The sequence below is a fragment of the Cryptomeria japonica genome, chromosome 8 (assembly GCF_030272615.1).
Source record: "Cryptomeria japonica chromosome 8, Sugi_1.0, whole genome shotgun sequence".
Taxonomy (NCBI): domain Eukaryota; kingdom Viridiplantae; phylum Streptophyta; class Pinopsida; order Cupressales; family Cupressaceae; genus Cryptomeria; species Cryptomeria japonica.
In genome coordinates, this window is record NC_081412.1 from 332,955,490 (window position 1) to 332,967,705 (window position 12,216).

Here is a 12,216-nt window from a genome sequence, read left to right on the forward strand (position 1 = left end):
TATACTAGTGATTGTTCCTTTCATTAAGATAGTGTAAGTGTTAGTTATATATGTTCTTGTTATAATTAATTTTGTTGTCATGATTTATTTTTGTATACACCTAAAAAATGGTTTGAAGATAACTAATTAAATAAGCAATTATTTAATTAATCCCCCTTCCTAATTTAATTGAATTCATTAGGCAATTTGATTAAATTCTCCCTTTCATCTACTTATTAATAAATCGAAGGATTTATTCATTAAGTTCATTCCATGGTCTCCTTTGATTAATTAGTTCAAATTAATTAATCCTCCCCCCTTTTCAATCAATTCTTCTAATCCCCTAATTAATTAAAACAAATCAATTTATGAGTTGTTGAAAATTAATTAGTCTTTTCCTATTATTTAAATTTTTAAAATTCAAATTACCCACATGCCTCCTAACTTCTAACCACCTAACCTAAACTAACCCATTCCACCTAACCTTGGGTTTTTCTTAACCCTATCCTATCTTGCACATCCTAACCTCCTTGTCCTAACCTCTTATGGTGTGGATATTCTTCCCTTGAGACACATGGCACTTTGGCCACATGTCTCCTCCCTTGGACACTTGCCCTTTTATGAGAAAGGCTTCTTGACACTTGTCACCACAGAGATGACAAGTGTCCCTTCCTCCAACCTCCTCCAATTTCACCCTTGATATCTTTAGACTCAATCTTGATCGTTGATTCTTGCCACCTCACCCCTGGCCTTGGAAATCCTATAAATATCCCCTATTTTGGAGCATAAAGCATCCCATCTCATTATCAATTTAGGCATTGTTACTATAGGCATATCACTTGACCATTATTCTTATAGGCAATTGCATTAGCTTAATTTGATCATTTTCTAGCATAATTGTTGAATCATGTAGCTTAATCAATCTATTTTCTAGCTTAATTGCATCATCATCATAGCTTAATCATGAATATCATTAGCTTAATTAGTCTCTTAAATCGATCTAGCTTAATCAATCTCATCTTTGCATATCATTATTTCAAATCCTCCTTCTAGGTGTAGTCAAGTCATTGGGATTGCTTATCCAGATCTGAGAGCAAATCCATACTCGCATCTCTTAGGAGGTGATAGGTTGCTTTGTCATGGTTCATCTTTCATTTGCTTCTTATTTTCTAACCATGCTTGTAATGATCTATTGAGTGTTTGTGTTGCAACTGCAGGTATCACACTTCACAGGCACGACATTTTGGTGCCCACTGTGGGGCCGAAAATCTCATTTTTGGCCTCTTAACATCATCAAATTTTCAATCTAGCAAGTTTCTGGACGGGTCTGATTCATAATTTTGTATGAGTTCCCTTTCTACCTCATACGAGTTCCTTTATGTCCTTGTATGAGTAGGTGAGAATTATCGTACGATCAGGAGAGAATTATCGTATGAAATTTTGCTTCTGTGTTTTCAAAACAAATTGCATTTTAGGGTTTTCATGCTTCAATTTGATTATTACTAATGCTAACCCTGGTCTGTTTGTGAGTTTTTGGGTAGCCTAACTAGTTTTTTTAGGACAATTGTTGAATATTATGCTTGTCAAAGCTTCATTTCATCCAAACATCATGACTACTAATGTATCTATTTTGCAGGTTGCCTAGGAGGACTCAACCAAACTTTATGTCTTCTTTAAATTTTCTAGGCTCACTTATTTTGCTAAAGGAAATGAACAAGCATGTCTTGTGTGTTTTGATGATAGGTGAGTATGCTCTCACCTTTCTTATGTGATCAGAAAGCTAGACTCATCCTTTGCTTTCAATAGTGCATATCTTTAGTGGTCCTGCCCTCCCGAGGAGCCTATAAGGCCAAAGCCATTAAGGTCGGTGAGAGGGGAACGACCCAAGTGGGAAAGGCTAATGCCAAGTACTCCAACCCACTATAAAATAAATGTGATTTGATGAAAATCAAGTCAATGGCAATGCTCAGGAATAGCTCTCCTCCATACCTTCGGGTATATCAAACCTTGGCTTTCAAGGCTGGGAGACCTCTTAATTGAGTTTATACCCCGACGCGCCGAACGAATCCCTTACTAGTTCTGATTAAAATTAGAAGCTACCTGATTCACCTCTAAAAGGGGGATAATATTTGTGCAAGAGAGATAATAACTCTCCCAAGACACTTGCCATATCGTACCCCCATTAGCGTTTGGAGTCGGATAATACGGTGTTGAGAATCCATTGCATGAGACTTAGCAGTTGTATTCTGCTTAGCTATTGGGTGTGTACCTAAGTTTGCAAGCAAAGGTTTTCTCTCTCAGCCAACTTCCTTAGGTAGCATATTGTGCTTGAGGTCACTTATCATATTGCATGTTTTTTGTGTCTTCGTCCCTAAAACAAAAAATCAGACATCTAAAAAATTGGAAGACAGAAGCAAAACATCAAACTTCATTGATCAAAAATATGTCCAAACAAAGTTTTTGTCTTTGTTATGTCCTCTGGCATACGAGTTTGTTAGTTTGTGGTACGAGGCATCTAGTTTGTCATCCAGTACAGTGAGAATTATCATACGAATCAGCTTAGCAAAGAGTTTTGTGTCATCTTTTTTCATCTGGTTCTGTGAGAAAGCTCGTACGACTTTATGTCTTCTGTCGTGTGAGATTTCTGGTTTGTCATATGAGCCTGTCTAAATTGTCGTTCGGGGTTGTATAATCTGTCGTACGAATTTATGTCTCTGTCTATCCAGAACTGTCTTCTTGCCTGTCTTTTTTAGATCTATCATATTTTCTTGGTCAGTTTACAGTGAGCATAAACACCTGTTAACTATCATTTTGTGTAGATTGTTTCCTTGGTTCACTTGGTCAAGTTATCATCTGTCAAATCAGATTTTAGAAATAGACACCTCAAGATTTTCAAGTATTCGCCTTCAAAAAGTTCAAGATCTAACATCTCAAAGTGAATTATCACCCTCTTTGATAAACGGATCACTCAAAACATAGTTTATCATCAAGATATATCATCCTCTATCACGAAACTACAACATTTGGTCAAGACAACCTTGTCCCACATCATAGGATATATCGTTCCTATTGGACTTGGTTTTTATCAAAATCATCATCATTGCACTCCAAAACTGAAGATCAAAAAACTTGCAAACTTTCAAACACTTGAATCATCTTTTTGTGTCATATCACTCTATCACATTTACATTGGCAGTTGATCACTTATTGAAACAACTTTTGGACAATCGAATCCTAGCACAATATCTAACACACGTGTATGCCCATTTTAACTAGAGCGCAGAGACGGAATATTGCAGAAATGGAAATAGAAACATTTGAAATAGCTAAAGATCATAACAACACAGAATACCAAAGAAAAATACAAGAAGAAGACATAACAAGCCAACATATCAAAGCAATCAAACAAGTCCAAAATCAAAATCCAACTATGTCAAAATCTTATAAGGATTCAAATACATCTCCAAAGAAAGGTGGCTCTTTTATACAAATCTTAAAGAGATCCTTAAAGGATTTTGCTAAGGAAGATCAAAATCGTGCACCTATGTCTAGCAATGGTTCATCCCCCCATAAGCAAATTGACTCTCCAAAGGCATATATTCCTACACCTTGTGAAAACTTACAAGAATCTTTCATAGCGTCCTCACCAAACAATACACCCAAAGATGAAGTTCCCCAAGGGATATCCATAATGGCCATCAAACCTGATCCTATTCAAATCTCATCTCCTTCATATCCAAGCATTTATTCCTTGCAACATCCCCATAATGCTCACTTGCAAATTGAAGTCCTCATTCATAGAATGCTCGTTAAATGTATCCTAATAGATGGGAGAACTGGCTTAAACATTTGCTCATTGACTCTTGTCCATGCTCTACGTTATTCAGAAGATACAGTTGATTCCTAGAAAAAGATCACATTCAAAACCTATTATAAAGAAGAGCATTCCTCTAAAGGAATTGTGATGTTACCCATCAGAGTGGGACCTTTGCAGAAAGAGACAGCATGCCAAGTTTTAGACTTGGACTTACCATACAACATACTCTTGGGAAGACCATGGATACACACATACAGGCTATTCCATCAACATGTCATCAGTGCCTAAAATTTCCATACAATGGGCTGGAAATCATGATTTCAGCAGACTCAAATCCATTGCAGTGTTGTAGTAATCTAAAACCAGCTCAAGAGGTCATTGTTCCACATAACAGAGAGGCAGCATCTTCAAGCACACAATCCAAGGAACAATCATTTGCATCAATTTTGTCAAGTATGGAAAAACAAATGCAGCTAAGAGATTGAGGGAACAGAGAATATTTGCTATCATGGAAAAACAAACAAGAGCGATTTGAAATTGAAAGGGAAGAAGAAGATGTAGGAGTCAATATAGTTCACGCATATGCAGGAAAAACATTGGGAACTAGTCCACTTGAATCATAATCACATTTGGTTGACTTGGACTTAATCGAGGACGATCAGGAGCTACTTGTGCGAGGTCATTCTGATGAGAGTATCATTCTAGACATTGAAATGCATATTGAAAGCTCTAACATCTCTATCATGACTCCTAATATCTTTGAAACAATTCAACCTGAGGATCCTTTACCTCTAATCCATCCTGAACCTATGGACTGGGAAAATGAAAGACAGGCCATCATTGATACCTTTCCTAATGACCATGTCATATCCTTATATCTTAATGAAATCAAATGCAATAACTTTCACCAGGGATTCTGCTAACGTATCTTCAAGTCAAGTAGGTGCCAAATCTCCTAGTCGCAAAAGCAAAAATCAAGAAAACAATATCTGGTCTAATGCTGAAAACCATTTATTGGCAACATTAGACCACGAAAAAGTAAAAAGAAATGACACATCTAACGATGAAAACCTCCTCGAGGCACCAGAAGATGGGATATTTGACACCTTACCTGAATACTATCAAGAGAGGTCATCTATCCTGATGGAACCGACTGAGGTAGTTAACATTGACACAACTGATCTATATCCAGCAACTTCTCTATCAGAGCTAGGAAGGCAAAAATATTTGGAACCCTTCAAAAGATGGCAAATCATTTTTACTTGGTCATATGCAGACATTCCAGGATTCGATCCAAATCTTATAATACATCACCCGAATATCAGTCCAGGAGTAGGCATCAATAATGGAACACAGCATAAATCAAGAGCGGGTATTCTATTCATTACACCACAAGGTCACACAATTCCAAAAGCCTACAAATTAAGCTTTCCATGTACCAACAATACAACAGAATATGTAGCTTTGGTTACAGGTATCAAAATGGCTATAGAATGGAATATTACACAACTTCAAGTCTTTGGAGACTCTTAGCTTGTCATCAATCAAATCAATGACGATTATCAAACAAAGGATGAAAAGATGATGCCTTATAAAAAGATGGTTGATGATATCAAGAAATACTTTGTAGAACTTGTATGTGGGAAAAGCGGGTCGATAGAACTCAATATATGAAAATATTCCAAAAAAACTTGTCCACACACACACACAGGACTTCTTGGTGCAAGCTATGGAGTAAGGAAGTATCACTCAGCTTCCCAAGGTTGGTTCCATGGTTCTCTATCTTACAATGTCCCTCAAACCAATGTTTTTGCTCTCAGATCACTGAGCAAAATGGTTTAGGGATGGCAAATGTAAGAACGAGGGATTCTTTTGTAGATTTTAGTATGAGATGCATCCTAAGCTATGCATGATCTTAAAATGCAATAAACTAGATTATAAGATGACAAGGTTAGTATAAATACTATCCTAACATGATATATTAGTCTATGATTGAGCTAAAATGATAAAGAAATTATCCTAAACATGCATATTTAGACTAGTTCCTGATTTAAAAGAGGCTAAAATGGTGAGCATAAAAATGATATATGAAAGCTTGAATGTATTTGAGCATAAGTGTGATACTACAAATTTGGAGGATGATCCAAAATGGAGGAATGAGAGCTCTATTTATAGCAAAAACAGGGCAATGGATGGTCAGGATTGAAAGAGTTAATCAAGGGATGAGTTTGAAAGTTGGGGATCCATGTTTGCAATTTGCACCAATGAAATGGCGACAAGTGTCAACATAAGATTGGGTTGAGAGAAGGGGTTGGAGGCATTAAATGCCTGAGAAGACCTTAGGGTTATCTAGAAGGTAAGGGTCAAGTCTAAATTAAGATTACCCATTGGATTAAGAGTTAATCTAAGGATAAACCTTTGTGCAAATGATTAAGAGATAATCATGGTCAAAGCATTAAATGCTTGATGAGACCCTTGGGTTGGATGAAGGTTGAGTTAAAAGAAATTCTTTAACCATGTAAGAGGGTTTGAGTTAACCATTAATGGTTATGAAGACTTTGGGGAATTAAGTGGTTGAAGGCTTGAAGCCTTTAATGGTTATCAAAGACTTTGAGGATTTGAGAAGTGACCTCCCCTTGCTTAGGGATGTGACAAAGTTTAGAAGATGGGTTAGGCTAATTAGAAGCGATTAGAAGAGTCTAGAAGAAATTAGGAAGGGGTTTAGAAAGCAAGTGGGAAATGTAGGAGAATGCAAGTGGATGGAGGGATAATAGGATTTAATTGAATTAAATGATTTAATTCAATTTGGTTGCAATTTGGGGAAATTAAATAAATTAGATTTATTCAATTTAGGATAACTATTTAATTAAATTTGAATTTAATTAAAAGTGGATAGGGGGAATTTAATTGAATAAAATGATTTATTCACTAAATGGTATAGTGAATTTAATTTAAATAAATTGAGTAATTTACTTAATTAAATAGAGGAATGCGGGTAATTTAATTAAATTGGATTTAATTAAATAGAGAAATGAACATAAAATATTCATTTAGGAATATGGTCATTTTTATACGTCTACATTTTGCCCCTCTTTGAAGTGATGTGTGTGCACATGTTATTTCAAAGAAAATGATGCGTTATCATGATTTATGATCAAATGCAATTTTTGTGTCGCTCTTTTGATTTGCAAGTCGTGCCCCAGATTTGATTTGATGCGTGATGCCCCAGATTCGATATTTGATGGTGATGCCCCCTCGGGAGATGAATCAATTTTTTTGAAAATTTTTTATTTGATTTGATGAGTTGCGTGTGATGTGTAGGATTTCGTCCATGTAAAATGTGTGTAAATTGATTCATCTCCCGATAATGTATAGCGTGTAGGGTATAGGAGAGACCGCGACCATAGTACATGTCCGTTGGGCTAACCCTAATTTCATTTTCCTCCTATAAAAGGGGGAAAATAGCTTTGATTTGATTCATTTGTGCTTTGTTGACTTTGGAGAAAGAGAATTTGGTCTGAAGAGAAAATGCCTATTCCGTATTCCAGACACCGTTTCGAGCGCGTTCGGAGGTACCGGAGACCTGCAACGTATGGACCACCAGTAAGTCAACATTTTTGACCCTCTTTTGATTTTGGATTTGGTTGTTTTTAGTCGTTTTTTATTTTTAAAACTTGGGTTTAGCGTTTTAACGCGTTTAAAGCATAGATTAGCGCATACAAAGTTTTAAGTAGCGCATCAAGTTTATTTTAGGGGTGCGTCCGAAAATAAAATAGGGTAGCGCATAGGAAATATAGGTTAGCGCATAGACGCAGAATAGCGCATGGCGAATGTTGGGTAGCGCGTCAGGTCAGCAGGTTACCGCGTAGGGTAGACCTAGCGCATAGGGGTCACAGGGGTTCGCATGGGTAAGGGGGTTTAGCGTGTAGGGCTAACCTAGCGCATAGGGTGAAACAGGTAGCACCTGGGAGGGATAGATGAGCGCGTGGGTAGGGTTTAGCGCATAGGGTGGTTTAGGTGGCGCATGGGGGGAAAGATTTAGCGCATAGAGTCAGTGTAGCGCATATAGTAAACAGATTAGCGCGTAGGAAAGACAGCCTAGCGCGTGGGTGAGTTTTAGCGCATCTGGAGTCTGTTTTAGCGTATCTGGAAAAAAATTGCAAAAATGACGTGGTTTGTAAATTTGTTGTGTCTACTGTCATGATTTTATGCATTTGTCCAATATGAGTGTTAATATAACTTGTTTTGATTTGCGATATTTCAAGTTATGTATTGATATCAATGTGGTGTTTTGATCAAAATATGATTGATTTGCGTACCTTGTTTCAAGTTTAATGTGTGAAGCCTGATTTGTGTTACAAGCTAGTATGGGTTGGAAACTTGAGTTGTGTTACAAGCTGATATGGGTGGGAAACTTGAGTTGTTTTACAAGTTTATGTGATTGTGGAGACTTGAGTTGTCTTACAAGTTTTGATATGGTTTTTGATAACTTGAGTTGTTTTACAAGTTGATATGAAATGATAGGATTTTGAACTTGATGTAGATGAGCAAATTGTTTCATGTTGTTGATGTGAGTTTGATTTTGATATCTTTGTTTTGATGTGGAAACTGATATTGGATTTGTTTTGCTTGTTGACAGGAGCGATTGGGTGTGGTTCAGTCGAGGGAGAGATTTCCGAGACCGTGGACATTGATACCGCGGTTCTCTCAGGCTGATCTCGACATCATTGCGAGATGTGGGTTGACCTCCCTTTTGGATATGCCTTGGTTCACTGTGAACCGAGGGCTACTGACAACACTGGCAGAGAGGTGGCATAGCGACACCAACACCTTCCATTTTGCTACTAGAGAGATGAAAGTCACACCAGAGGACTGTTACAGGATCCTGCGGATTCTCGTAGTAGGTGCGCTACTACCGTACGAGCAGTCGAAGGAGGGTGGGACAGAGGCACTACGCCGCATCTTCCACGACGAGACAGTCTATGGGTATGAGATCCTGTGGCAGGAGTTTTTGGACCTGGATTACGGACCACTGCCATCTGTACTAGCAGGGTTCATTGGTGAATTCATTTGTCCTGATCGTAGGTCAAAGGGATTCTCGGTGGGATGGGGGCTGGTTTTGGAGGAGATGGTCACACAGGGCCGACGATTTTCATGGGGATCAGCTATGCTAGCCCATCTTTACAGGGGCCTACATGAGGTGGTATACCTCGGTTACGGCAGTTTGTCAGTTGGCGTGACACTGCTACAGGTATGGTGCTGGGAGCACATTCCAGCGGTGAGGCCATTAGCAGACAGGGATAGGCCCGTGGGATGCGCATAAGCATATGGATACAAGGGTCTAGTTGTCCAGCGCAAGCTGGGCAAACTAGAGCATTGGAGGAGAGTGCTTGATGATATAGATACGGTCACTTGGCAACCGTACACAAGATGCGAGGTGTGGACAAAGGACGGGCTAGAGATGCCCTTTGTTTTTATGACCAGATACCTGATCGGGAGGACCCCGTTTATGATAGAGAGATTTGTGGTGACCCGAGTTTTGAGGCAGTTTGGGCGCCAGCAGGGTATTCCACAGGGAGCGTGCCTATATGCACGCTGGAGGAAGGATGTAGCGGATTGGGGACCGACCATTGATAGCGCAGTGGCGATGGAGGAGTCTGTCGGGTTGGCGGGGCAGATATGGGATTATGCCCCGGAGATTCAGGATGCGGGCATGACCGATGAGTTTGCCAGATTGTTTGTTGCACGGGCGGTGGCCAGGATATCTGATCCTGAGGAGATGAGGCCATCTTTTGATTCGGATGAGGAGGAGGGAGAGGGAGATGATGATGATGATGGAGAGGATGGAGGAGATGGACGAGGGAGAGGAGCTAGAGGGATGCGGGGAGGTAGAGCTAGGAGAGGAGATAGGGGTGTGGAGAGAGCGGTGAGACAGGGGGTGATAGACAAGGGGAGAGGTGGATTGGCTATTGGAGCTGGTGGAGAGGCGAGAGTGGGGGAGGTACTAGCTGTGGTGGGGGGTGGTGATGAGACTAGGCGACTAGCACAGAGGAGGAGGACGAATGTGCTCCCACCTCTAGCACCAAGGACAGGCAGGGTTGGAGGGGTTGCCCCTACACAGGTACCACTACGGGTTCGGGTCCCTACACATATTGAGGATGCGTAGATCCGGACCCTACAGGTGACTGTACAGCAACTGCAGACATAGATTTTGACATATCAGTGGCAGATTTCACAGTTGACCACTGAGCGGGACTCTGAGATAAAGCGGAGGGGGCGAGCAGAGGAGGTAGTATCCAGTATGCAGAGAGCAGCGACGGGTGGTCCGATGAGAGACACCCTGAGAGAGCTATCATTGAGAGCTCAGGAGGCGAAGTATTATCGGCGGCACTATGAGGTTGTGGTACCCAGGGACCGGCGAGTACAGAGCTTTACGCAGTCGAGATCCAGTCGATCTCAAGATACTGGGTCGTGGTCTGAGAGCCGAGGTGTTACAAGGCCACTGAGACAGGACCCTCCTGGGGATCCAGGGGCGGGCGCATCTGGAGCTAGACCATCTCCGTCAGGGGATAGTCATACTTGAGAGACGTGGTCTCTGTTGTAGTTTTGATCATTGTTATTCTTTGTACTGGACACAGTGTTGATACATTTTGTACCTTTTGATCATTGTTGAGATATATATATATACGGCACCATTTTCTTTGATCATGTGGTGTGTTTATATGGATGCATGTTATGCGGGTTATTTCGTTATGATGATGCAATGCTTAAATACATGATATAATGTATGATGCAGGATGTATGTTTGTATATGCTGTGAGATGTATCTTGAAAATGAGATGTATGATTTGATATGCAACTAAATGTAAAATGATATGCAAATATGTTAAATGATATGCAACTAATTTGTAAAATGATATGCAACTATGTTTTTGGTAGCATCCTCATTCTGTATTTGCCATCCGATATAGCCATATGTTGTTTGCTTTCTTTTTAGGTATCATCATTGAGCATTGATTTGTTTAGGATATGTTGAAAATTTATACAAGCATAATGGTATAATTGAACCATAATGACCTGAAAAAAATTTACATGATGTTTGATTTTGCAAGATAGCACAAGCGTCAAGGTATAATTGAACCAGGACGACCTGAGTGTGTATTGCGTAAACAGACAAGATTAGATCATTTGTATGCGTGAAGTGGAATCAAGCCCTCCGTGATATTCGATGTATCACAGCTCGAGGCAAGTATTCACACAGTACAAGTGATCGCCTCCCAGACAGAAGACTAAGAAAATATTGGAAGTTCTTCATGATCTCTAGCTTTGAAGCATTTAGTGAGACAAGGAAAAGAATCCAATAATTCAAAAAGTTCAAAATGCAAAACTAGTCAAGATTTTATGCTGTAATGCAACATCCAGTACTTCAGAAAATCATCCATCCTTGGTATTTTTGTGAATTGTTTTGTTTTGTTTTGCGATGAAGCATAGTTTTTGGTTTGTTGGATGTCATGCTTTTGAGTTTTGCAAATAGCCTTGATGTCTTGAATGTTTGCAATATTTGAGATGATTTGAATGCCCCTAGCTGAGTGTGCCTCTTGATGTGAATATGTACAAATGATTTCCAAGCCATGGTGGATTAGTGGTAAGAGGATATATATGGATAAACCAGGATAGTGACTACGCTAAGTATGTCCTGAATGGATATTTGCTAAGTGTCGGGCGATGGCCGATAGTGTTTGTACGGATAAAATGGTATGGATATAGATAGAGGAGCCATTCTTTCACAAGAGCACCTGTTTACCAGGTTTTCACCATTTATTTTTATTGTACTTTATTTTTGCTTTTTTCAGGATTTTTTTTTTTTTTGCTTGTTTTGGCTTTTTCCGTGCACTAGACTACTTAAGTGTAGTATTTCTTCAGATGGATGTTGTTAGTTGGTTTGTCGAGCACATCTCCTTCTAAATTTGTTAGCTGATAGGCACCTGATCCATAGACTGATATGATAACATAGGGACCCAACCAGTTAGGTTCAAATTTCCCTTTCTTTTCTTGATCTTGCTGATTCCTTGGATTTTCTTTGAGGACTAGGTCACCAATTTTGAAGTTACGGGGGATGACCTTGTGATTGTAGCTCCTACACATGCGTTGCTGATAGGCTTTGAGATGAGTATAAGCATGCTAATGTCTTTCATCTAATAGTTCAAGTTCTTGCAGTCGGTTAACTCGATACTCTTCATCGGGGATTAAACCTTTCAAAGAGACTCTGAGAGATAGGATTTCTACCTCCAGGGGTAAAATGGCTTCTGATCCATATACCAATGAGTATGGTGTTGCTCCTATAGGTGTGCGGATGCTGGTCCTATATGCCCAAAGTGCTGGATTGAGTTGTACATGCCAATCTTTGCCTACATCATTCA